Here is a 27057-nt window from a genome sequence, read left to right on the forward strand (position 1 = left end):
CATTCTTATATATCAAGAGCTTTTCTGTGAACTGGCTACTCCATAAAAGCTGTAATACATGAAATTTAGCTTCCAACTTTGACCTTGAGAAATGTTTTTCTTGGTTTTAAATTTGTGCAATCTCTACTTCTATTGAATTTTTATGAAGACATTTCTGGGGCTGTAGAGGTTTTTTGTAAACCTTTTAAATATTCTATTTCAGATGTCTGGGAAACATTCTAGATTTTCAAATACAGCCAACCTATTTTGAACATGACAAACTACTCTTTTCTACAATCAAAAGGTAGAAGAGTTGCAGCTTCCTTCACATCACTGAAAGCTTGTATGATTTTAAATGAATTACTGGTCACTTTTTCTACAGTCATAGAAAGTGGCCTTGGGAAACAGTCATATGTTCTTTCCTGCCTGTGTTTCATTTTATTAATGTTTGGCAAAGGATATTATATTCGTGCAGTATAGGTTTAAAGTGTACTTTTGTAATTGTACTGTTATTACCTTTTACCATCCGTCGTGAACATTTATAAAAAAATCCACCTCAGCAGGAACTTCTGAGAGCTGATGAAGAAATAGATAGCACTGGGAATAGGGCTTAACCACCATCCTGATGGATGCAATGGTGCTGCTACCTTTATATATTGTTACATATACACCCTATATGCATGGCAATATTTCACAAATTCTAAAATATTTTAAGGGACTATAAATCCATTAATGAAATATTCAGACTTCAAGTGTGACTCCAGTCAGTTTGGGGACACACATGTAATTGATGGGTTGAAGAGAATAACTGATGGGGTTCTGCATCTTGTTTTCAGATGCTGAGATACAATATTTGCCAGGAGTCCCTTGACCCCATGACAAGCTGACAATAATTTTCAATACCGTCCCAACAGTTCTTTTCCATCTGATGCCAACAGATGCCCTGGGTAGCTTTCTACTAACTGAAGATTCATCTAGGGAAAAATTCTTGCTAAAAAAAGCCCAAGCAAGTAAAGGTAGTCAGGAAAGAAGGTGGGGGAAGCAGAGAGAGGTTGAGTACCAGAGGCCAAAGTTGAGTAGCAGCTGTTGGATGGAGGAAGCTCAGTAATGGATCCCTGCACCAGGAGTCAATGTTGAGATCGCCCAGATTTCAACAGCGTCAATGGAGATAAAGTGTGCTGGCACCATCACTGGAAGCATTCACTGTAGAGTAGAGGAATTTCTTCACAGAAAGGGCATCAGACACTGGAATGGACTGCCCAGGGTGGTGGTGGAGTCACTGTCCCTGGAGGTGTTTAACAAAAGACTGGATGTGGCACTCAGTGCCATGGACTACTTGATAAGGTGGTGTTTGGTCAAAGGTTGGACTCAATGATCTCAGAGGTTTTTCTACCTGATTGATTTTGTGATTTTATGTGAAAGACTTTACATTGCTCACCGCACAAGGAAAACTCAGAGAGAGCTTACAGCCCCACATGGAAGCACATGCTTTTTTCCACAACAGATAGACATCACTTCTTATCTAGAGCTAAAAAGTTTCTTCTCTCTGTGGCACCGAAAATTTACAGTGATTTACTCATTATCTCTGTGAGTAAGATGCTTTTTATGTTTAGAGAGTGTTTTTCTTTCAATTAAATCTGAATTTGGTTGTCACAAAAATTATTTTAATAGTCATTAAGTACTAAACTCAATGGAATTAAGACCTTGCAGACATTTCAGCTGATATTTTATCCATTTTATATTTCAAGCAACGAGGAGTAACCAGCATGATTTGAAAAGTCATTCCCCTTACTTGATCAATAGCCTATGTATAAAACTTTCTGACAGAAAATTCTTGAAGTATAATTCTTCAACACTGTTAATCTTCCAAATTAAACTCCACCTATGCGCAGATGTATCATCCTCTGGAGCACTATTTATCACAATAAAACTTAAGTATAAGCTTGGCTTACAACAGGCCCATAAATTGAACTGTCTATTAGATACTTTATGTCCCATTGGTTATGAACCTGTTCACAATCTTGTCTGTAATTACTAAAATGCATTGCTTGAAATTTTTGCTGAATTTGTGTATTTAAAATATTAAGTGCTTGATGCTCATGTAACTCGGAGAGGAATTTAAATGCATATTGTCTTGATAGAATCCTTAATAAATTGTTTCTATTTCTTTTTGAACAAAATCAGAATGTCTTCTGCTCCCTAACATGAGATTAAAATATCTGTGGATCACTGTTATGAAAGACTGGAATTTCCACCAGTCATTTCAGCCAGTCTAATATATTTTGAGTTCTATCTCATGTTCCCATTAGACATTTTCTCTGAAAATAACATGAGGGCTTTAAAATCTTGGGCTGAAATTAAATGTTTTGGGTGATATATTTGTGCTGTCATTTTAGCTTGGGTTTGAGGTCACCCTTGAAATGGAAGTAAATAGTTTCTCTATTAGTTTTAAATAGTCTCTCCTATAAATAGTCTCTAAATAGTCCTCCTTCAGATTTTAACCATGCAGCCACTCAACTGGAATTCCATATGGGGAGAGGCAAATGCATGGTGGGTGCTGGCTGCAACCTCACTCCTGTCCATACAGGCATGGGAACCAAGCAGCTCAGGGCAGGGTGAATAGGAATCCACACTCACATATCTGAAAAAAAATCCATGTTAAAATAAGCCTATTGAGACCTGGTTTTGTCAGTGTGCTATTGGGTAACAGTGATCCCATGCCCTTCATTGTAGTGGTCTTTTCATCAGTACTTGAAATATCTTAATAACAAATGTCAGCCCACAGGTGTCCAGAAACACTGCATTGATATGGACATTTATTGTGACATTACTACTTTACAGATTAAAATACTACAGAACTTACATTTGTGAGGAAGGTGTCATGTTCCATTATGAAGACTTACCCATACACTGTAATTTTTTTTATTGAACCGTGTAGACCATGGCTTTTTGTCTTTCCAAAGAAGCTTTGGAGAATACAGCCTAACATGTAAAGCAAGTTAGAAGCTAAAAAATGCATAGCCTCAAGTTCCTTTGTTTTTTGAGTGAATCCTACCCAGCCATCTAAATATCTATATGCCAGAAACCCATTATGAGTCTGTCTGTGAGTCTCTGAAATTCAATGACATCTGGAAATTTGATTGCAGTGCGATCTAGTGGATGAAACTCAGAGCCAGGAGTTTCTGACTCCTCAATGCTTATCTGATTTTGCTGCAAACATATTGCCTATCATTAGGCAAGCTATTTAAATGCCATGCCCTGGTTTGTCATGCTGCACTAATGGGAGCAATAAATACCATGGAACCCTGCTAATTAGAGCACCACACACTCCTGCTGCTGGTCAGGCTGGTGAAAAATTGCTGTACTATAGCTAGAAGCAAATACATATCCTTCAACTATGCTACAGATATTTCCAATCAACATTAGCTTTTCCATGTAAGATGAAAGAAAATAAGCCATTGTTTTCAAGTCCTTGTAATAAATATATTTGTTTGGATAATCAGTGCAGATAACACAGAAGTTAACGTTGAAAAAAGTCAATTATTTGTGTTAGTAAATTACCAGAACAGTAAGGTTTCTCTGTGCCTGTACTGCTGGGTGTTTTGAAATTTAGCATGTGAATACATTCTACAAAAGCATAATTGCATACCATTTTTTATCCACCATCTCTTTTTATGCAAATACCACAATTAGTAGTAGGTCCAGTGAACATGAACACTTCTAATTACTTCCATGTTTTCATGTGATTTAAAATGAAATCTTCTGCTTAGTACTAAAGCATTTTTCAAATTATAACACAGACTGTCTAGCTGTTTTGGCAGCTTTAATGTGATTTACAAACAGGAATTCCTGGGAACAGGAATTGTAAAGATGTCATACGCTGGACATTTGCAACCAAATTATAAGTGTCAGGAAAGGCTCTGGTTAGGAGATATATTCCTCACTCTCATCCTCAGCATTAAATTTTTAGCCTTTTTTCTCTAGCAAGGTAAATGTCCTGCAGGTCTAAGACTACTGCTGCTGCTGCTGCTCACAATAATGAGCTCACCTTTACCCTTTGTTATTTCATCCTCACATCAGGTGTTCTGCCTTTTTGTACTTAGTTTATCAGATTTGTAAGGCAGGGACCATTTCATGCATTTTGCATTCTCTAAGGCCAGTGAATGCTGATATATTTTATACCATAAGTCACATTCACTGGTCAAATACCATTTATATGTTGCTTCTTACTACTCGTATGCCATAAATGGTTAAGTATGACATCAATCAGAGCATACTAATGTAGACTAAATCACAGTTAAGGAGAAGGTTGTTACATCCTAATGTTACAATTTCCTGTTTGAATACCAAACTTCTCATGATTTTTGTGCACAAGAAGGGACAAAAACATTTCTGTTTTGCATTCAGGACCCCTAGAGTGTATAAGCATATAATGAGAGCAAGGGACAAAGGCAGATTGCTCTGTCCCATTGCTCCTGCTGGGAGGTTGCAGAGCAATACTGGGTGGTGTGTGTGGGATGCAGAGCCCAGGAAGAGCTGTCAGGATCTACACCATCCCTAAGCTTTCTCAAAGGTGTTGTCAGGGGACCTCCAGATGACGAAGTTTATCCACAGAGATCTTTTTCAGAGTGAGAGGTAGGGGATTGTTAAGCCTTGAGTCTCATATGTCACCTATGATTAATAGATTTTTAAAAATAAGACAAAAATGACTTTTCTGTCCAAAAAAATGATCAAGATAATTTCTGGAGTGTCAGAGTGCTATTATCATGTGGAATCTCTTTTCTAGCCATCCCAAAGTGTGGGTATTCTCGCTGCAATTCCCTTGGTCACGCAATGAAAACAGAAGTTGGCAACAGGCTGTCAGCACATTAAGAGAAGGACAGGGGCTCCCAGCCATCTCAGAAGGCCAAGTGTGCTTTGTTTGTGTCTCCTTAGTGGCATTGCAATGTTCTCAGCTGCACCAGTGCCTGCACATGGCTATGGGATCCCTGTCTCCTGCTCCGTCATTCTGGCACCCCTGTCACACCACCACCATGGAGAGGTGGTGTTCTGCTCAGCTACGTTTTAAAAAGAGCTCAGCTAGGAGGAAGATTTCAGGTCGGGGTTGCTTTAAAGCTGATGCCAAGATGTCTTAGTTCACTGTTCCATAGCTTCTGCTGGAGGCTCCATCCTCACCACAGCCTGGTGCCCAACACTGCCACCCCACTGAGGAACACAGACATGCCACAAAGGTAAGGCACTCTGAAATCAGCATTCCTGTGAAATTCTGGGTCCAAATTTGTCAGTTAAACCATCTATAGTCCTGTTGAATTTATGGCATTTGAGCATCTGCATGCAAAACAATCCAATTTTAAATAAATCCAATTAATTATTTAAGATAGTATTGTATTATTATGCTAATAATTTAATGTATATATTTTTATGATTTTGTACTGATGTAATTTCTTATATCCATCACTTTAGATAACTTTTTTATTAATTTTGATATGGCTTATAGTCACTGTAATAATAAAGAAATGCAGCTAATGAAAAAGTAGATGAAATTACTATGTAGGGTTATGTGGGCTATATTTTGAGGCAATTTAACTTTCATACACTAATGTAATATCTATGTAAAATATCAACATTCTTTAGCTTGCACTAAGTTTTTAAATCAGAGATTTGAACACAGAAGATTGAAATTATCTGTCATTAAGAGAAATATACATGCATAAAAAATAATTTACAGGGGCTTTATACTATACCAGCTTTCAGGTGGTGAAATTTTCAAATACTCTTACCTCTGGCCAAATTAGATTGAAATAAAACCTGAGTTAAACTCACAATAACACTACATAGCAATTGCATGCAGTAGGTCCTAAATGTGTTCTACAAGATGCCAGCATATATTTTGTTCTTTTATAGCTAACAAGGAGATTCTTATGTTCTTCTGGCTGTAGAATGCATCATTAACAAAACAGTATCTACAGACATTGCACAAACATTTGGCCACTCACTGTTTTCACTGATACAATAAAAAAAACCCAGGTATGAATCAAAAAAGTGCTGCCAGGGAAGGATATCCACTGTCTACTTGGTGAAATCAGAGGAATGGCTTCTGGCACAGGTTTGACCCAAACCACCAGTGGTTCCCAACAATCCCAAGCACAGCTTGGGAAATAAAACCAGTCAATCCCAATACGGAATTTGACTATGGCTGTCCTTTTTTAGATGCTTCTACAGTATGTGCATCGCCCTTCCCTTGACAGTTGCCCTCCACTCAAGCAATGGCATGATTACATAGTGACATGGATGGAGCCATATGGTTCATGATGAAACACAAGGGAAAATGATCTCATAAGCATAAATTTCAGAAAAAATTCTATTCTGCCAGCTTTGATTTTATTGTAAGCACCTATGATATTTTATCCAAAACCTCAATTTCTGGAAATTAGTGATTTCATTACTACCTTCCACTTAAGAAGCATCTTCTTGATAACCTTGAAAAGCACAGTTCTTTTTTAAGTTTTATTTTCTCACCTATTTTAATTTTTAATCTTAATTTTTATTATACTGGAAGGAAGGAGCTGCAGAGAGTGGCTTCGTACTGCAACCCAAAGTAATTCCAGCATCACTTATTTTGGGAGTCAGATGATTAATATCACTTCACATTTCAAACGCTGCACTTTAATCCATGGAAGAGGTTTCCTGCCATGGGGATAAATTTGTGCTTTAACTTCATATTTTACCAAGTCTCTCCAGCCAAAAACCACTGTAACTCCTCAGAAAATATTGTATTAGATGACAGACACAGAGAAAGGGGCTGAAACGGAAACCAAAGACCCGTTTAGCCTTTGAAAGATCTTCCATCACTTTAAAAGCCAGATCCCAATTTGTCATTTCTTCTGGGCACTTGAAAAGAAACCTCACTTGAATTCAGTTTTTTTACCTTAAGAGAACAGTGATTTTGCAGCAATAAACTGCTAATGAGTTTTTATGTTCTGACTGATAAACAACAGCATACACCAATGGCCAGCGTAGCAGAGCTTTTGAGCTTTTATACCCACTGCCAGGAAATTATTTTCAGAACCCTCTCCTGAAGTGTTGTATAGTAAAAGCTCAAAGGTGAAAAGTGAGCTATCAGTAAGAGCAAGATGTTTCTTATAGAGATGTATGAATAAGCTTTAAATTGACGTATTTCAAATGTTGATGCTTTATGATATGAGAAGTGTGTGAAAAATAAGATTACTGTTTTAATAATATCTTTTATTGGCTTTTCCTGAAATTATAATAGCAATAAAGATAGATGTTGCAAAGAATCAATTTTAGCCCTGTGTTTTATGCTGACCCTTCCTGACATCTGAGCTTCAGCAACATTGAAAACTGACATTATTACTTGTTCAGTGCTATCAAACTGGAAATTTCACCTTATTAAAATGCAGTTGCTATGGAAACACCATAGTTCTGTGATTTTTGCTTGCAGGCAGTATAGAAAAAACCTTAGTATCAATATACAAGTCAATGCATGTCATTTTAAAATACCTTCTTGGTTCTCTGATGCTTTTATATATCTGTAGGAACTGTAAGATGTAACACTTTATCTTAATGTGCTGGAAGAGTGAAAGACACTTTCCAACAACAATCTTGGGTATATGCCATAGAGCATAATACCTAGATGGAGACACTTCTAAAATTGCTTTCTTTTTTTATTAAAGTGAACTCTTCTAAAGGCCCAGTTCCTGTCCCTTTTTTATTCATACTTACTTATTTCATTTTAGTATTTTCATTTTAATCGCTTTGTCCTTGAGGTTTAAAGGCCTCTTTTCTTTCTTGAAAACCCTGAAAAACCTTTCAAATATATACCATGCTATCATCCTTTATGACAAGGAAATGCAGAACCTGATAAATTTGTGCCTAGGATGTACAAGAAGCAGTGAGTAGAGCAGGAAAAAAACTGCATGCAATGATGCAGACTGACCTTTATCCACTTCACCATTACCTTTTAGCATTACCTTTTAAAATGGCCTTTTTTGACAGCTTAATTTTCTTATTCTACCTTCTGTCATTTAGGTCAGGAATATCAGTTCAGCTTATCAAATTCTGGACAGCTGAGGATTTTTTCACAGCTCTGGCACAGATTTTCTGGATGTGTAGTATAGCCATGGGATATGAATTGGGTCAGAGCAAAGGTTTGGTGTGAAAAAAGGTCTTATTCACAGTCTGGTTAAATGTGCATGCCTAAGAGCAAAATCTTTTCTGATGGTGTCTTGTAGCCTCCAGCAATGAAGTTCAGGGTCCTCCAGGATAGATTTTCCCTTCCATAGCTTTGTCTAATGCGTGGTTTGGTCAGGTACATTTTATGCCAGCCAAAAACTCCTACTGTGCTGCCCAAACTTTGCCTGGGGACTGCGTGAAGAACCTCACTGGTTTTGAATTTGCCATCTGATTATCTCACTTGATACTCTCTAGCTCCTGAATGGCAGGAATCAGTAAGAAATAATGAATTAAGTATGCAATCCACCTTCTCCACAAATTCATGACTTCATGAATCATTATTGCATCGTTCCCAGGCCACCAGTTACAGACCAGCCACTGCAGGTCCATTCTCCTGTGTCTCACCTTGAAATAGAAATAATGAGTATTTTCAGACAATACTCATCACTGCACACTAAAGAAACCACTGTACTAAAGTCAGAATAACCTGGATTATGGCAGTGGATTGGTGCTAAATATGACTGAGTGAAAAGAGAAGCATCCCAGGCCCTACTGCACCTGTACTGGGAGTGACAGAACAGGGTGAGCTCTTCTGTATTGGTCACTTATTTTTCAGCTGCTTTGGCAAAGTACCATCAAGTGGGAAAGGGAAGGGAGCTGGCCACAGTGATTCAAGTGCTGTGCTGTGGAGCAGTATGGATTTGGATTGCCAAGTTACTAATCATTCTGAAAAAGGAAGCTTCGTCAAAAAACAAAGCTTGTACTTGGGATGGGTGTGGCTGTGCCTTGAATCCTGTGTTCAGTTTTGAGCCTCTCACTACAGGAGGGACATTGAGGAGCTGAAGTATGTCCAGAGAAGGACAATGAAACTGGAGAAGGGTCTGGATACCAGTCTTACAAGGAGCTACTGAGGGAGCTGGGGTTGTTCACCCTGAAGGAAAGTAGGCTCAGAGAGGACTGTATTACTCTCACAACTGCCTGAAAGGAGACTGTAGCCAGGTGGGGATAACTTCTCCCAGAGAAGAAGTGACAAGACAGGCGAAATGGCCTCAAAGTTGTGCAAGGTGAGGTTTCATTCAGATATTAGAAAAGATTTCTCTACTGAAAAGATGGTCAGTCATAAGAATAGATTGCCCAGGAAAGTAGTGAAATCTCCTAGAAGTGTTTGAAAAATGCGTGGATGGTGACCCTTAGGAACATGGTTTAGTGGTGAACATGGAAGTGCTATGTTAACAGTTAAACTCCATCTTAAAAGACTTTTCCAACCTAAACGATTCTATGATTCTGGGACAGTATGTTTGTCCTGCAGACACATCCTGAGGCATTTATAGTCAAAATAGAGGGCACTGTGATTGTAAGGTTGAGGTTTATAAAAATGCACTGAATACCATGTTGGCAATTTTTGTGTTGAATAAGTGAAGTTTGGCGGTATTCACTTCCAGACATTGCCACCTCCTCCTCCTCCTCTTATTAATGGAAATTTTCCCCTCTATTCAGTTGAAACCAGATGGTGACTGACTGTATTTCAGTCACCTATAAACACAACTCTTCCTGCATGATAGTGAGGGCTGGGTGGCTGATTGATGCCTAGAACTGCAAGAGTCCAATAAGGGAGACATTTCAATACAGCAACTTGAACATGCAAATATTTAAATCTGAAGAGAGGATGCATTGAGATATGTCTGGGCAAGCTATGACTGGGACAAAAAGGATCTAGTTGAGCAGATTTCTGACTCATGCAAAGAAACTTAAAGTGAACAATCAAATGAAAATCCTTGTAGGAAAATTAAATTTATTGCCCTTGTAAGAGTTCATTTCTTGCTTAAGTTCTCCTTCAGCTCTGCGTAATTAGGTAAGTAGATATCAGTAAATTCACAGTTTTCAAATCCTTGAAAACACTACTTTTAATGTGATACTACTATTGGCTATCCTGATATGACACTACTAGAAATACCTTTTCCACCTTGGTAAAGAGAAACTATCAGGAAACTTGTTCTCGTTTAACTCCTGCATAGAACTCAAGGGATTTCAATAAACTATGTTAGTTCTTGGAATTTCTACATTTTCTTCCTTATTTAATCTTGAGGGGAAAAAAAAGGAGGCTACAGTACATTATCTGAGACTCACTAGCAGTAAGGAAGTGAAGCCACTGGGTGCACAGAACTATTATGTGCCCCAGGTCATTAATATGAAGGAAAGTATTTTTCATTTCCAAGAAGTCTGAGTCTGTTAGCTATTCAGTATAGTTGCAGGTTAAATATTAACATGTTTGGTATAAGTGGCAAGTGTCCAGATGCTTGAGAAGAACAGTGGTGAAACCTAAAATCTGAGAAAAATCAGGCTGTTGCTTCTGCATAGGAGTTTTGGCAAAGCAGTGTAGGAAATGGAAGGTGGTTACAGTAATTTCACGACCATAAGGCGCACCAGATTATAAGGTGCACCTCTGGGAGTCAGCAAATTTCACACCTGGGACCCCTTTGGGTGGGGCTGGGGACACCTGGGACCCCTTTGGGTGGCGTTTGTCACACCTGGATCCATCTCCACCTGTTCCTCCTGCAGACCCCGACACGGAGCACACCTGACGGCCACGCCCCCACCAATGTCCCTACTGTCCCCAGTGTCCCCATTGTCCCCAGTGTTCCCACGCCCCAAATCACAGCCGCTCCCACACCTGGTGCTGCTCGGGGTCGTGGGTTTCGGGACATCGTGTCCTCAATTAATTAATGAATTAATGAATGAATTAATGAAGGCTTTAATGGGCGACCACAGCTCACACCTCGGGGTTCAGGGTGTGGTTCAGGGTGGCTCAGGGCTGCCCGTGGCTCGGGGCGGCTTGGGACCGTGGGCGGCTCGGGGCACCTCAGGGCCGGGTGGGCTTGGATCAGTCCTGCTTTCCCCTGCTGGGGCCGGGCGGGCTCAGATCGGCCCCACTTTTCCCCTGCCAGGGTCGGGGCGAGTTGATTGGCCCCGCTTTTCCCTCACCAGTGCCGTGCGGGCTAGGATCGGCCCCGCCACCCCCTCGCCGGGCTTGGGGGCGGCTCGGGGCTGCCCGTGGCTCGGGACCTCCTGCGGTTCGGGGCAGCTTGGGGCCACCCACTCCCTCTCTCCCTGTGGGGCTGCTGCTGGCCGGGGGCTGCCCGGTCCCGCCCACCCCATGCAGCCCCTGGTGGCCGAGGCCACCCGCTCCTGCCCCGCCTCGCGGCTCGGCTCACGACTCGCACTTCCGGGTTTGCAAATTTCACAACTATAAGGCGCACCGGACTATAAGGTGCACTTCCGGGTTCGGACCAAAATTTTAGTCAAAAGGGTGCGCCTTATAGTCGTGAAATTGCTGTACTTTCTTCACATTTCACAAGGGCTCTGAATCTTTCCAGCCCATTTCTGTATTGCAGTACACCCCTGAAGTATGTATTCGTTCACGGAGAAAGAATTCTGTTTGGTGGTTTCAGTCCTCTGTTAGAGCCAATCCCATGTCTCAGGGGTAGCTGGCAGTTCATGTTTGAGACCTTCCTGCAACATCCACACGTTTATTCGTGGGTTGTTTACACCCCCTCACTTTTGTGCCAGCATCTTGCGCAGTTGGCTGTGTTCTATTTTGAGTATTATTTTTTGACATGCACAGATTAGGTACTCAATGGCACCTGGGTAATCGAACAGCACAAGGACCGCAGAATTGTACTCCCATGTCAATAATTTGCAAATTCTTATCCAGATTTCTTCACCTTCTTACAGTGTAAACAAGGGTCAAATACAGAGAAAAAAAACCCCTAAAATTCCACTTGAATTGCACTACAAGATACTCTCTAGAGAGGAAAGGGAAAGGAAAAAGGAGAGTACATTATTTGAACAGCAGGCAAGTACATAATGGGATAGAAATGATGATAGTTTTAGGGAGATATTAAAACAGTATCTTTGTGCTGCTACATTATAGGGCTCTAATTGCTAAATTAAATGACACAAATTATAAATACTTAGTCATCATTATAACTCCAGAAAAATTCTTTGAGACTTCAGAAACAGAAATACTTCAGGGATAAAAACACCAACAAAAAACTGGGAAAAAAAAGTTTGATATATAATGCAAGCTGAGTTGGTTAGATACTCAAAATAAAAAGTAAGTTGCAACATTTTATTGCAAAAAAAGATTCTGCCCTTAGGTAATGATAACTATTTATTATGGTGCAGTAATAAACCAAATTCAGAAGCACTCCCACTCTTGCATTATTTCAGCTTCCTGAGGGTGTTCCAAACTCTGCCATGATTGCATTAATGCAATTTTTACAAGGCATGTTATACCAGATATAAGCAGTATAACATTTGGAAATGCTTTTTCATATGCTTAATTTATTATGCACCAAGGACTTTGTGTCATGAGGAATTCCATTCTGGTTGAGTAGGCTGCTGTAATAGCAGTTTGACATCTTTTTGCTGTCATTCACAGCAGCAACTCAGATAGTGTTCCTATCTTTGAGCTGCTGTCTTTGATAAAAAGAATGAAAAAGATTACTTTTTTCTGAAGCACCTCAAGGTATTTGGCCAGGTATACATCAAGTCAAGTGCATATGGCTGGTATACTGGGCCTTAAATTTCCTGAAGTTTGTTAAAAGTTGATTTCTAATAAATTCTTAATCTTCCAATATTTGTGACACTTCCAGTGCTGTAAAAAATTTTCCTTTAAATGAAGTAGTTAACAAGTATCTCTGCATCTATAGAAACATTACAGTAGTCTAGTTTTCAGAGCATGAGTACCAGTGGTAACTTCTGAGCACTGAAGAAAAAATTCTAATGAAAACTGAAGACAACATCCTGTAACAGTACAAAATAAACTACCTGTAGTAACTGTCTTGTTAATATTCCTGGCTTGTTGTTGCAATCAAAATTCTGTTGTTCCCCTTGTGCAAATTAATTTCAGCTTTCTTGCTCTACTATAGTAAGTATAGTTTCTAACCTGCTTATTTGAACTCTGAATGGGGTTACTGTGACAACATTACAAAGAAATGGCATTTTCTATGATCAGACAGACATTATTTTGGGTAATCAAAGCATAACACGGCAAGAAAATGACTTGTGAAATAACAGCTACCTTCATACTCCCTGACTTGACCTAATTTGCTTCAAAACTGGAAACAGAAATTACATCATCACTAAGTCTTGGCCATTTTGGGTATTGTAAAGCAGAAAGTACCATTTACTCAAAAAGCAAACAGTAATGACCACATCTACAATGTTAAAAGAGAAATTAATCAGCTGTCCTAACCAGGTATGCTTTGATAAATCTTCACAAGTATCAATTTTCACTTAGTAGCCTTAGTGTCCTTACTCCAGTCTCACAATCCCTGCTAACAGTTGTTTTGTGACTTTATCTTTACAAAACTAATGCCTTTGAAATGGGCTGTTGAACCTGTAGTAAGAAAAATGACACCAGCTAGACAGATTATAAAATGTAATAGAGCCAGCATAATATTCAAGTTGAAATAATGCTAAAATATCACATTCTCAAATCTAAAACTTTGGATATCTCAGAATGACTTTTAAATTTCACAGCAAACCTCTGCCCATTGCTATTTCTGCCTGTATGCTATGTGCACTTCTTACAAGGGAACACTAGAAAAATCTACATTCAATGTGGAAAAAAACTAAAACAATGTATCAGGGCAAGGGTTTCCTTCCTCTAAGGGCCTGGTTGGTCAGCTAAATTATTTCTTGTGCTCCACTGAGTTGATGGGGGCTTAGGATGCACCTGTGACACCATACAGCTCTCCAGGACATCCATATGGCAGATGTGGCAGAAGATTTAGGCATAGTCATGTCCTGCAGGGTAGATGACTGTGGGCCAAAAGGGATATCTGACATTTCTTACAGAGGTCTGAACAGAGGCATCTAATGCCCTCTGATGTGAACAAGCCCCAGGGTGCTGAGATATCCATATGTGGTTGGCAGATATGGTGCTTACAAGGGATCTATGTGTCTGGAGACAGGGCACCAACAGCACCTAAAACATCACTGACCATTCAAGCTGGTCACACTGTAACACTTTTAATAAATAAATAATTAACATGGATAGTTTAGGCATATTTTTCTCACAGAAAACCTATGAACAGATTTGGGTTTATTTGAATCTATCCATTATTTAAAATTATTAGCACTTTTTATTGTTATGGTTTTTATACTCTGTAGAGCGACTGCATTAAATTCTCTAAACATTATTAAAATTTGATGTTCCAGTTCTGCTGTTTGTTGGAGGAAAAAGGCACAGGGCAGGAATGCATATATCTTGGGTTAGAGATGTCCCTGGCACCTCTCACTGCATTTCCTGGTAATAGTGTCATATTTAGGTGAAAGGGGATTTATAAATTCTGTGATTGGGGTAGTGAAAATTTGCTCTAAATGGTTGTTTATTGGCTTTAAGGGTGAAGTATTTGCTTTACTCTTGCAAGTCCCACAGTCAGTTGCAGCTTACCCTCTGCTGAGGGCAGGTGAAGCAGGTTTAGCGCAGCAATGAAGACGTCAGCCACCTCTCCAGATCACTGTCTCTCTCCATCTGGAAGGCTGCCTTGAGATGACCACCCTGTGGCACCTCCGCAATCTGGTGGTGCCTTATGCCATGGTAAGAGCGGCAGGAAGTCAGCCACATTTCAAGAAAACATTTGAGTCACACATAGAAAGGGAGCTGAAAATGAGCAGCAATGTTTAATGTTCCAAGATGCAGAAGGATTGATAGTCCTTAAGTCACAATTTCAGTAGGAGGAAATTAATGCACTTGCTAAACACAGCCAACAAACTTGAACAGATCTGCTCCCAAGCCTCTGCTTTGCTTAACTGTTTAATATAAAAAGTAAAAGTAAAAAAAATTAGCAAAAATCTCCAACATTAACATTTTCATCTTAAATTTGTGAGGTTATCTGGGCATTTTAGGGAATTTTTGATAGTTTTGTTCTTTGCTGACATCTCTATGGGTTATAAGAAGCAAGTTAAGTATATGTCTGACCAAATTACATCTTCTGTCCAAATAATCACTGAGACCTGTGAATTTTTAGTAGTGAAGTACTGGGACCATTATGGAGAAAGATATCTTACTTTTGAACTGCAGAAGGAATGATACTTTCTTCTAAAATTGATTTCTTAATGATGTTTATGTTACCAAGTCTCACTTGGACAGAATTTGGTTGGGCCATGGCTAGGAACACTGTAATTTAGTCCATGACTACCACTACAGAGGCTCAATTAAGTGCTTATGGAGTTCAATACAAAAAAGGAGAGATTACAAGACTCACCATGGGTTTGACCAGGAGAATAACCCAGCATGATGTATGGCACACTGGATTTTCTTCCCTAATTAGTGTGGTAAGGTGGCAAATATATTGAATTGCAGTGTTCACTGGCTTAATCAGACTTCAAGATTAATTGCTCTGCAATCAATGTGCCAGTGAGCGGAGGTGCAAGATATCAAGGGCTGATTCTCAAGGGAGGATTCAATGCTTGGGTCTTCTTCCCGTTTGTACTAACAGCTGCTAACTCACAAGGTCATAGGACACATAACTGAGCAGTTTAAAGGACACAACAATAACTGTGATGAAAGAAGAGCTACCTGAGTAATGCAAACTGTCAGCTACTGTCTTAAAAGGATAACGTATCTGCCTTTGAAGACTGCTGCTTGAAATGTCAGTAACTACATGTCTGCTTCCTTCCTGGTGTACTGCTACACAATACTCAAACAGCAAAATGCAACTTATTACAAAAACAGGATTGTAATGCTCAGAAACACAAAAAATTGTTAAACACTTACTGAACAGGGATATATATTTAAAGCTATTCTAGAAAATGCTGCTCATGCAGAACAGCTTAACTGTTTTCAATGTGAGACTGTCAAACAAGAAAATTTAGCAGGCGGAGCACTGAAATGTATGACAGTTTATAGGCAGAGAAACCAAAATTATGATCATGGGAATAGTAAAACACACAAATATCAAAATTTTTACAAGAAAGCACACATAACAATCTATGACAGAGAACAGAGCTGCCCAGGGACAGAACTTTTCAGATGTATGAGAACAGGAGTAACTAAAATGTTATTTTGAAATCAAATAAGTATTCTAAGCAAAACAATTTAGGATTGTTTTGGGGTTTTTGTTTTATCCAGTTTCTAATGATGGGAAATTTTATGGACTGGAATTACTGGAATAAAAATTGTTTAGAGGAATCATCATAAAATTTAACAATGACCAATGAAATTACTTATCTTAGAAAACATTATGTTGGGCAGACTACTGGGATTTGGAAGGCTGGGCAGAGTTTTGTCTTGCTTTGCCAGAGTTTGGGATTAAGCAGCAGATAGGGAAAAACATTTCCTCCATAAAACAAAGGGATGGAAGACAGTTTTCATGCTATCACATCTTGTTTACCTGGACAGATGAAATTGCAAGCCCTTTCCTTTGAGGAAATAAGCCTTGAGAAAAATAGTGTCTGGCAGCTTCTGCTGTTTTAATTCCCTCTTTACATTACCAGCTACAGACCTGCAAAAAAAAGCCTTATTAGTAGGACAAACAAACAAAGGCTTGCTATTGATTGTGTTGTGAATGACTTTGATTTCAAAAGCTTGTCATATTGCATCTTTTTCATTTATTTTTAACTATCAGTTACTACCCCCACACCATAAGGAAATAGAAATACACTTTTTAGTGCACTTCATTTTCTCCTGTTGCCCTGCAACAAACCAGGTCTTTCCATACCCTGAAAGTTTTATATATATCCTGGGGATTCATTGTCAGACAGTGTTAGCAGGAAAACAGGGAAAAGGGGTTATAATAGACCTTCTATTCCTTTCTCTCACCAACCCACTCAATCAGTTTAGAAACGCTAGAAAGAGTTCATTTCAACCTCAGTTCAACATGCCCATTTTCACTACAGCCTCAGACCAGAGCCTATTATAACAGTCCTTTTCTCTCTCTTTATAACACCACACTTTCAGACATCATCCCTCTGAAGTGACAGGTCTAATGCAGTGGAGAGGATTCAAATCTGGCTGGGAGTTTTTGTCTGAAAATACTTTGCAAACTAAATCGGCGTTATTCTGACAGGTCAAGCCTAGTAATAAAGTATAGCTTCATTTTCTCAGTAGCAGTGGTAAACTGGGACCACAAACATGAAAAATTAGACTCTTAGAGTAAAAAAAAATTCACAATTACCATTTTTAGCACCCAACCCTAACCTGAATCGTGCTAAAACTAATGTGGCAGCAAAGATTCTAGCTCTTGTTAGATAAAATGAGCTTTATCTGTACAGCTCAGAAAAGAATGTGCAAGTCTTGTCTTAAAAACACAAAGTCATGCTAAATTGTGGGGGGTTTTGGTTTGTTTTTTTTTTTTAGCAAAATCTGAATAGAGTAAAAAATCTACATCTGGGACAGAAAATTCTCAGTTGAACATCACATGCCTTTCATCTACCAAAGGAAAAAAATGGTTGGACTTGGGGATTTTGCAATATTTCATGATGTTTCATGATAAATAAATAAAATTTATGTGTTTAATTTTAAAATAACAAAAATGTTAAATTTAATGTTCTCAGTTAATGAATTTTAAAATGAGTGCTTGGTCTAAAAAGTTTCTCTCAATTTTCCTCTTAAAATGACAAAAAATACTTATCTCTGAAACTAGGATAAACTAAAATATTGCACACAGAACCAATATAAATTCAGCACATATTTCAAAAAACAAAACCATTCAGCTTTGATTTAATGAAAGTTTCATTGTCCTGGTGACAGGAGGCAAATTTCCTGTATTTCCTGACAACATGATTGCATTTGACAGTGACTAAAATATCCAAATTTTTGGCTTATATTTAAAAATGTTAGGGATTTTCTTCTTTGTTTTTCTGTCCTACTATGAGAGAGAGCACATCATAAGATACAGTCTCTTGCATTAGATTTTGATGGGATTCTGTCTTGTTTGATTAAACTAGAGGTTACAGCAGCACTTTTTGTTTGAGCATGTAAATGGTTAATGAAAAGCCAGTAGATGGCACTCAAGAATGTGCAGCATTGCTCATACCTAGGAATTAGAAACCTTGCTGTGTTCTGCAAATGGCTTCCTCAGCCTTCTCTGCACAGGAGACCTCTAATATCCAGCACCCAAAGGAAGCTGAAGGAAACACTGCACTTTGAATCTGTCCTGTCCTTCTCCATGAATTTTGCAAGTCTGGATTTTATATGTCTACTAAAAAATACTTTGAATTAACTGCTAAATGCAGTAAAAATAAATGAGAAACCTGTAGGGAATATTTTAAGTTCCTTTTTGGCTGTATAGAAGACTAGACTTCAGCTGGCTAATGCAAATTACTGCATTTTCTTCAAACAGAGAATGTTCTGATGTTGCTTGATATTTTTACCAAGTCAGGATTTATTCTTTTAAAATAGGCCCTGAAACATTCCCTTTTAACCCAATATAAATTGACTTGTGCAAATAGGAGAAGAGCAGTCTAGTAAAGGGGGTTTCTTGCTTTTCCTGGAAATATCCCCATTACCACACTGGAGTCTGGGAAGATCTGGCCTCAGCTGGAAATGTGGGAATGTAAAGACTGACCTTCCAAGTGACCACCATCATTTAACAGGGTAGAAACTGTCCAGGGTCAGTGATCTGTGACCTGAATGGCTTCCAGATATGGCTCTGCTGCTCATACCTGGCATAAAGACAGGGGGATATTTATAAAGATGGGCATATTTGAGCCCAGATGGGGGCCACAAATATGAGCAGAGATGCTGGAGAAACTCTCCTGTGAAGACAGGCTGAGACAGTTGGGATTGTTCAGCCTGGAGAAGGCTCTGGGGAGACCTTATAGCACCTTCCAGTACCTAAAGGTGCTTACAAGAAAGATGGAGAAGGATTTCTTACAAGGGTATGTAGTGATAGGACAAGGGGGAATGGCCTTAAGCTGAAGGGGTGTAGGTTTGAATCAGACATTAGGAAGAAATCCTTTACTGTGCAGCTGGCAAGACTTGGGGTAGTTCTGGATGCTCCGTCTCTGAAGCCATTCCTGGCCCAGGTTGGACAGTGCCCTGCTAAAACTTATCTAATGAAAGATTTCCCTGTCCATGTCAGGAGGATTGGAGTCAGAAGAAAGCTACATGATTTTGGCCAGCCTAGCTGCTTGTCTGAAACATTTCTCTTATCCTTGTGTGAGGTATACTTAAGCTGTATTCTGCCAGTTACCATAAATAAAATCAAGACAAGACAGTCAACAAATGTAGCTAAGTTTAAACCATCAGAAGGAACAAAATCCAGCTGGGAGGAGCAAAAGGAGAATCAGCTCTAAATTTCTCTTTGTGAAACTAACATAAACATAAACCCAAATGTGAGGGGCATTGACTGCTCTGCTGTGGTAAAGGGGAGGAGAACAGTGGAGGAAGCAGGAGGGAGGAGATCAAAGAGGAGATACAGAGAGAGAGGAAAGCAAAGCCCTGGAGAGTTCTGCTCCCCACAGAGAAGTGGGAGAGTGTAATCACTGCTAGTGGCCAAGGCAGCCTGCTTTTCCATCCCCACCAGCCACTGCTCCCTGCCCCAGCTCAGGCACCCATGGTGCTCCCCTGCTGGCCCTGGAAAAGCAGCAGGCTACACGCTGGCTGACAGAAAGCAAAACTGAGCCCGTGGCCATGGGATGTGGCATCCTTGTCACTCAGGTCAGCAAGTCTGACAGCCTGCATGACCTCTGTAGCCACATGGTCACGGCTGGGCTTATGGGGAGATTTTGTAAGAGAGGAAGAAAAGTGAATTTCTACTGTAGGATACAAAGACATTGAGCAATTGTTGTGCCATCCTGATGGACCTGAGAGATGAGAAACATCGTCTGACCCTAGCGTAACTTGAGACCTAAGTTAAAGACAGGAGTGTTGAAACATGGTCTTGTTCGTTTTGTGCTTAGAAAGGATATACCTTCTTTAGCTTCCTACTCTGTAAATCCTTTTCCTAACCATCACATTCTAGGTGCCTCCATATTCTGCAAGACAAACAGGCTTCAAGGATCCATCCAGTTATTATGACAGATGTTGCCTGGATCTTCAGCTCTTACTGTTTTGATATTAGTACATTAGAGGTCAGTGTATTTCCCACCTGGGTCTTGTTTATGCTCCTCTGCATCTTTTTCCTAAGCTGCTTCATGCTTCCTGCCCCTATCTCACGATGTCAGCCTTTCCCCATTTCCATCATATTCCCTCGCTCTCTACCCTGCCCCAGCACCTCCTCTGTTGGCAACCAACTGTCTAATTGTATTTTAGAGAATAAAAGCCTGCAGGCTACAGTAAGAAAAGCCTACAGTAAGAAAAGGCAAGTTATGAAGGATTACAACTGAATAAGCTCATAAGGTGCTAAATAACCCCTCTCAGTAGCACAGAGTTTGAAAGTCTGACAAATGGAGCCTTGCTGATGTTTCTTATCCAGCAGTTTTGCCTGACAGGCAACATGTACTGAGGGGTGTTTTGGTAATTCTGATATCAAAGAAATAGGAATGAATGAAAACCAAGTATTAATGGTTTAGCAAATGGAAGCTTAAGCAGCAGACACACTGCTTTGTACCACAAAGCAGTGTACCAGCAAGCATCTTAGCACTAAAACAGAAACAAGAGGGACTTATTCTATTTATAAAAGAAAAAAGCATATATCCTAGAACAATTTCAGCTGAAAGGGACCCCCAGAGTTCCTCTGCTTGGCCCTCCAAAACCCCTACCATCATTAAGAATATTTTCTTCTATCTAGTCAGAGCTGCCCTTGCTATAGGAGCCTCTTGGCAAGTTTCTGCCAACAAGTGAGAACAGTTTTGGTAAACATCAGGATTTTTGCAAGCAAGCCTTGCTGAATGGAGCAGAATTGGCATCTTAAGAGCCTTTCAGCATATTGATAAAAGAAGTTTTATGTGCTCATATGAACTAACAGAAATATGCGAGATCCTGTCAGAGATTTTTTTATAGAACAGTGCAAGTTCATGCTGCCTTCTTACATCTTTTTTCTGTCTTTCTTAGGGTGTGTTAAAAATACTGAATGAGGAAGATTTTTTTCAAATCTATCTGATATCAGAGTGATGTGCTAATATTAGGAGCCTCCATGCCTGCAGGAGCTTATCACCATTCTGTCCCAGCTTTACTAGTTTCTCACAGAGCTAAGCAGTCTGACATAAAACACAGGCTGAACTCATTAACTTCTTGCCAACTGGACTAATATTTGGAAAGAGTACAGTTATTTGAAAGGTCAAACACTGTAACTTAGCCATATCACATATGTTATCTTAATTTTTTTTAAGAAGTGAGAACTGGAAAACAAAACACAACAATATATTACAAAACAGTATTGGGTCACTGTTTAACACCAAAATCTCTGGGAAAGTGTCAAATCTCAGATTAGCTGCCTGCAGAATAAAATTGTGAAAGAAGCACAAAATTCAGTTTTGTTCTTAAAGAGATCTAAACCCCTTGCGTATAATAGCCAGATTTTGTATCTGGATTAACATACAGTTTTTACTAATTACAGTAATTTCACGAATACAAGCCGCACCAATTTGACCAAAATTTTGGTGGAAACCCGGAAGTGCGGCTAATATTCCGGGGCGGCTAATCTATTAACAAAATTCTAAAAGCTGCCAACACGGAAGTGAGAGCCCGCGGCAGCCCCAAGCCAAGCTGGAGCCCGGCCGGCCCCGGCTGAGGTGGGAAAGCCTGGCAGAGGCGGGGCCGGCAGTGTGGGGGGCGGGCGGCAGAGCCTGAGCCAGCAGGGCGGGGCAGGGAGGGCGGCAGAGCCCGGGCCAGCAGGGCGGGGGAGCCCGGGAGAACTGGGGCTAGCAGTGCAGGGGAGCATGGCAGAAGCAGGAAGGCAGGCGGGTGGGGCTGCCTGGCAGCGGGGGAAGCCCAGCAGAATCGGGGCCAGCAGCGTGGGGGAGCCCGGCGGTGCAGGGGCCTGCAGTGCCGGTCAGGGCGAGGAAACGCGGCGGCGGTGCAGATGGGAGGGGGCGGCCGGCGAGCCTGGCGGCGGCGGCAGCGGCTGGCCCGCCGGCAGGGCGACTACGTTAACGCAGCGGCGACGCGGGCGGCGTGCCTGCCAGCGGCGGCGGTGCCTGGGCCGCCGGCAGGGTGACTACGTTAACGCAGCGGCGACGCGGCCGGCGTGCCTGCCAGCGGCGGCAGTGCCTGGGCCGCCGGCAGGGCGACTACGTTAACGCAGCGGCGGGGCGGTGCTGACGGGAGAGGGGGGCCAGTGAGCCCGGCGGCGGCTGCAGCACCACCCGGCCGGCCCCGTCAGCAACCATGAGCGGGCCGAGCCTGCCTGGCCCCGCCCCGAGCCAGTAAAGCCCGCTATGCCGCGATCCTGTTACTAATTGGCCAATTTGTGAAAGCTGCGCACGGATTCTCGCGACGAACGAAAGTGCGGCTAATATTCGGGGTGCGGCTTATCTATTGACAAAGACAGCAACATTGTCGAGGCACCGGGGGTGCGGCTTATAATCCGTGCGGCTTGTATTCGTGAAACTACTGTATTTATCTAATTTGTTAGAGAAAACAGTTTTTGCTGTACCATTCATCACCTGGGTTTGCATTTTTTCCAGTGATACATAAAGTAAATCATACACAGGCTACTATTAAGAATACACTATTATTCAAACATAAAGGGATTCTAAAGAAATGCAACTGTTTTGAAAACAGTAGAAAATTTGATAGAATGAATGCACTCAAAGGGGCTGAAAAAGATCATGAATATTTTTCTTACATCTACAAAGTTTTTTTCAAATTAAGTTCTCTCTTTTCAAAAAGAGGATGCAGATGATAACAGAGATGCTGTAAATCTTACTGCCTTAGGCTAATTTAACACCCAGCACCCTACTCCTAATTGAACACTTTTTGCAAAAGTAAAAACCATGTGGAAACCTAAATTTAATTGGAAATCTAATATTTCCCCTGAACTTATATTTTTCTTATCCTGTAAAGTAACCATATTATACTGAATTTTTTTTCCAAAAGTAAAATAATGTAAAATTAATTAAGACAAATCAAAAGGTAAACCTAGAAAAAGTGAGCACAGAGAATAATGTACATGTATTAACTTATTAACATGTATTAATATGTTCCATCACCTCCTAGCTCCATCATTTGAAAATCCATCTACACTCTTCAGCAAACTGCCAGGTTTCTTAGTATGAACTTTTCTCCTCAACTGAGAGGCAGTGATTCAATTTTTCTGTGTTTTACAATCCTTTTAGGAAAAAAAATCCTAAAATTGGAGGGAATAAGAAACCCAAACAATTTGAACTACTTGATATTGAGGTCAGATAGAGTTCTGTACAAAGACTCACCAGGGAGCAGAACGCAAAGCTGCTGTACATAAACCTCCCCAAAGAGCAAGAACTACATATTAAAGATTTTATTAGATTATGTTTTAAAGTGTCCCTAGGCATAATACTAGCTTTTTTTTTTTTAATGTGTTCAAACAGCATAGCTGTAAGACAATGAAACTGTAATATGCCATGTGTCAGTAATTCAAAAAAGAAAGCTTATAAAAAGAGTCAGGAGATAATAAGTAGCTTTATATCAAGAGCAGCATTACTAAAACAAGAAGGATCTGAACTGCCAGCATGTGGTGAATACCACAAAACAAGAAGGCAAAAAGCATTGTGTCATTTGAGCAGCTAACACTTACACGCGCCCCTTTAGCCTCAAAGCGTCAGTGGAGGCAATGATTAGTCTCCAAGATCAATGGAAGTACCACAGTTATTCTCCCCAAACTCTTGTTTAGTATTTTTTGCTTTTGGCATATTTTGAAGTGTATTCTTAACTGTTGCAAGGCAGTAATAAAGTAGTTGGCAATAGCTCAGTGTTTTGCAGACACAAAAGATCCTATAGCCCAAGATCAGCCATGATGCATGTTCACTATATTTGTTAATCCCTCCTCCCAAAGCCATGGTTCACGATAGTGTAATAAAACACACAATAGACTCACAGAAAGACAATGTGATCTTCTGATTGTTGTTTTTTTTCTGCAACTCATTCTGTAAGGCAGAATCTGATCCCAAGATGCTTAGAATTCCAATTTGTTTCCATGCTTGTGACCTCAAAGAAATATCAGACATGGAGCCACAATTTAATGCATTATTTTTTTCTTACACTAATGACACCACAGGTACTGCAAGGCTGTTCAGAACTTGGTGCTCAGGTTTGATCAGGAGTATGTAGGCTCATGCAGCAAACACTCTTGTTTGCCTGTTTCTTAAGGGAAGGATTCCATGGTAGCAAGGTCAAATGGGATCCCTGAAGGTTGCCATGGCAACTCTATATTGATTCATTACTTACCAGAGTTTGTTCTGAAGCCTCTCCAAGGCAGGATATTGTCCTACCATAATTGCATTTCTCTACTCTTCAACTTTAGTGTTTTGTGCCATGGATAACTGATTCTGAATGTGAAGAAAAAACTGATGCACACTGAGGTGTCAGTTATGCAAGGATAAAAGGAAAGTAGAGAGAGAAAGGAAGGCCAGGGAAAGAAAAAAAACAATACTAAATGAGGCTGAAGGGTACACAGTGCACATACCAGGGGGAAGAGAAAAAAAGGGGATAAAAAGATGTTCTGATATTGTCTCTGTTGCACTAAACCAATAAATTCACTGTAGAGAGTCTTGAGATTAAATGTGTCTCTTCCTGACATAAACCGAAATAAATGCAGTTATGACATGGTGATTCCATAATCCCCAAAACTGGCTATGGAAAACATGAGTGAAATATATGTTCCTTTAAGTTCTGCTGGCAGCAGAAAAGTAGAAAATCTATATGATAAAGGGATAAGTGTACAGAATCATAGAAAATAGAATATAGAATCACAGAATTGTTGGAGTTGGAAGGGACGTTAAAAATCATTCTGTTTCAACCCCCCTGCTATTGGCAGGAACACCTTCCACTATCCCAGGCTACTCAAAGCTCCCTCCAACCTGGCCTTGGACACTTCCAGGGATGGGGTGTCCATAACTTCTCCAGGCAGCCTGCTCCTGTATCTCAGCACCCTCAGAGTAAAAAATGTCTTTCTAATGTCTAATATAAATCCACAATCTTTCAGCTTAATGCCACTTCCCCTTGTCTTATGGGGACTGCATGCCCTTGTAAAAAGTCCCTCTCCATCTTTCCTGTAGGCTCCTTTTGGTACTGGAAGGCTGCTGAAAGGTCTCTCTGGAGCTTTCTTTTCTCCATGCTGAACAATCCCATCTCTCTCAGTATCACTGACCTCTCTCTGCTGGTGCAGTATTTAAAGACCTATGGAGTAAGCACTGTTCATAGCCACAGATCACCAGCTGCATTTCCATTTCTGATTCACATTCAGCTTGATAGTGAAAGGGCTTGCCCCCTCCATGAGGTCTTGTGCTGTTTTTTGAGTGCTGCAGTTTTTTTCTGCTTGTTTTCTAATAAGCTTTCCATTCTGCCTTTTGTGCTGGAAGTTACTAAATGTCCATCACAGACTAGATAACCAAGGAAAGCCAGCCACCACCTCTGAATTTTTCTGATTTCCAAACCCACTATTTTTTGTATGGAAAAATTAAATTACCTTCAGGGGGCTGCACCCAAACCAGGCTTCACATTGTCTCTTCAGCAGACACGTGATCCAAACAAATCTGGTCCTTCAATCAGTCAGGAATATCAATCAGCAGAGTACTGCCCATCAGCAGAGCAGGACAATTCAGTTTTAACAAACATGAAAAATTCACCCTTGCATGGATAGTAATCTATATCTATCTATCTATCTATCTATCTATCTATCTATCTATCTATCTATCTATCTATCTATCTATCTATCTATCTATCCATCTATCTATCTCTACCTGTCTATCTATCTAATACATACTCCATTTTTACTTCAGTGCAGAGGTTACAAAACTGACATAAAAACTGAGCCATGCAAGTTGTTGACAAACACTGAACACTGTACTTTTCTGAACCTCGTGTAAAAATTGATATGTGTCAAAAACAGCTTAACAAGAAATATTAAAATTGTGTTATTTAATCATTAATGCTTCAAAGATTAACCTGGTTTTCTGCTAGTGATAGTCAACAACTTAGTGTTTTATTTCTTCTTCATAAATACATAATTGCAGATATTTATACAAAATTTTCATAAATGTTATGATTTACTATCAAAAAATTAATTGTTGACCTCTATATGATCAGTGAAGCATAATACCATGTCACAGAGAAGAAAGTTACGACCAGCTACTACAGCTATGCTTTAATGCTATGTACTTCCCCATAAGCCTTTTCACTAAATTTATAGGGGGGTTTTCATCTCTTCTACTTGTCATTAGTTTTGCAGCATATGTCTGGTTTTTACCATTAGTACAGGGCAATAGAATCACCAGCATCTCTGTCTCAAATTTCCCTATGAAATATTTATATTTGTATTATTTGAATATAGAGTTAAAATAATCACATATATTGCCAACACTTTTGATTTTATTTTGGCAGAGGAGTTATGTGATTTCTCTGAGGAAAACAGATACCACTTTTTATGTTTCTTCCTCATGTCTGCCAAATATACTCAACTCCACACCCAAACACATTTCTTTATAATGTTTTATCAGCCCTCAGAAGCAAAGTAGGATCAGTCTTGGTCTATAAGGAAGTGAAAAATATTCAGAATATTCCCAAATATTGTATGGGAAAAGGATCCCCTGACAAACACAAGGCAGTGGATCTTTACCTAATTTTTAACAGACTTTGTACATACTTTTAATTCCTAGACATCCAATACTGATGGGTTTAAGCCTCCAGCACAGGCAAGTGCATATTTGTCCACCATGTTCTGCCTGTAGTGCAATGCAAGAGTTCATCCTTGGGGAAGTGTGGTGGAGTGCCCTGCCTCTCCACAGAGGAGAGGG

The 27057-nt window shown here is 40.0% G+C and overlaps 1 long non-coding RNA gene across 6 annotated transcripts in view; it reads right to left on the bottom strand.

The window, feature by feature from the left end:
- The window catches only part of LOC116996091, a 252018-nt gene that overhangs the window by 74696 nt on the left and 150265 nt on the right, over positions 1-27057 (bottom strand). For 5 of the 6 annotated variants that reach the window (XR_004417864.1, XR_004417862.2, XR_004417868.1 and 2 more), the window contains exons 3-4: positions 16575-16685; positions 14633-14842 (exon numbers count right to left, since the gene is read on the bottom strand). This is a non-coding gene — a long non-coding RNA (uncharacterized LOC116996091). The remainder of the gene's footprint in view (positions 1-14632; positions 14843-16574; positions 16686-27057) is intronic. The other variant, XR_004417865.1, reaches the window with a different exon arrangement.

This window comes from Catharus ustulatus, chromosome 1 (assembly GCF_009819885.2).
Source record: "Catharus ustulatus isolate bCatUst1 chromosome 1, bCatUst1.pri.v2, whole genome shotgun sequence".
NCBI lineage: Eukaryota > Metazoa > Chordata > Aves > Passeriformes > Turdidae > Catharus > Catharus ustulatus.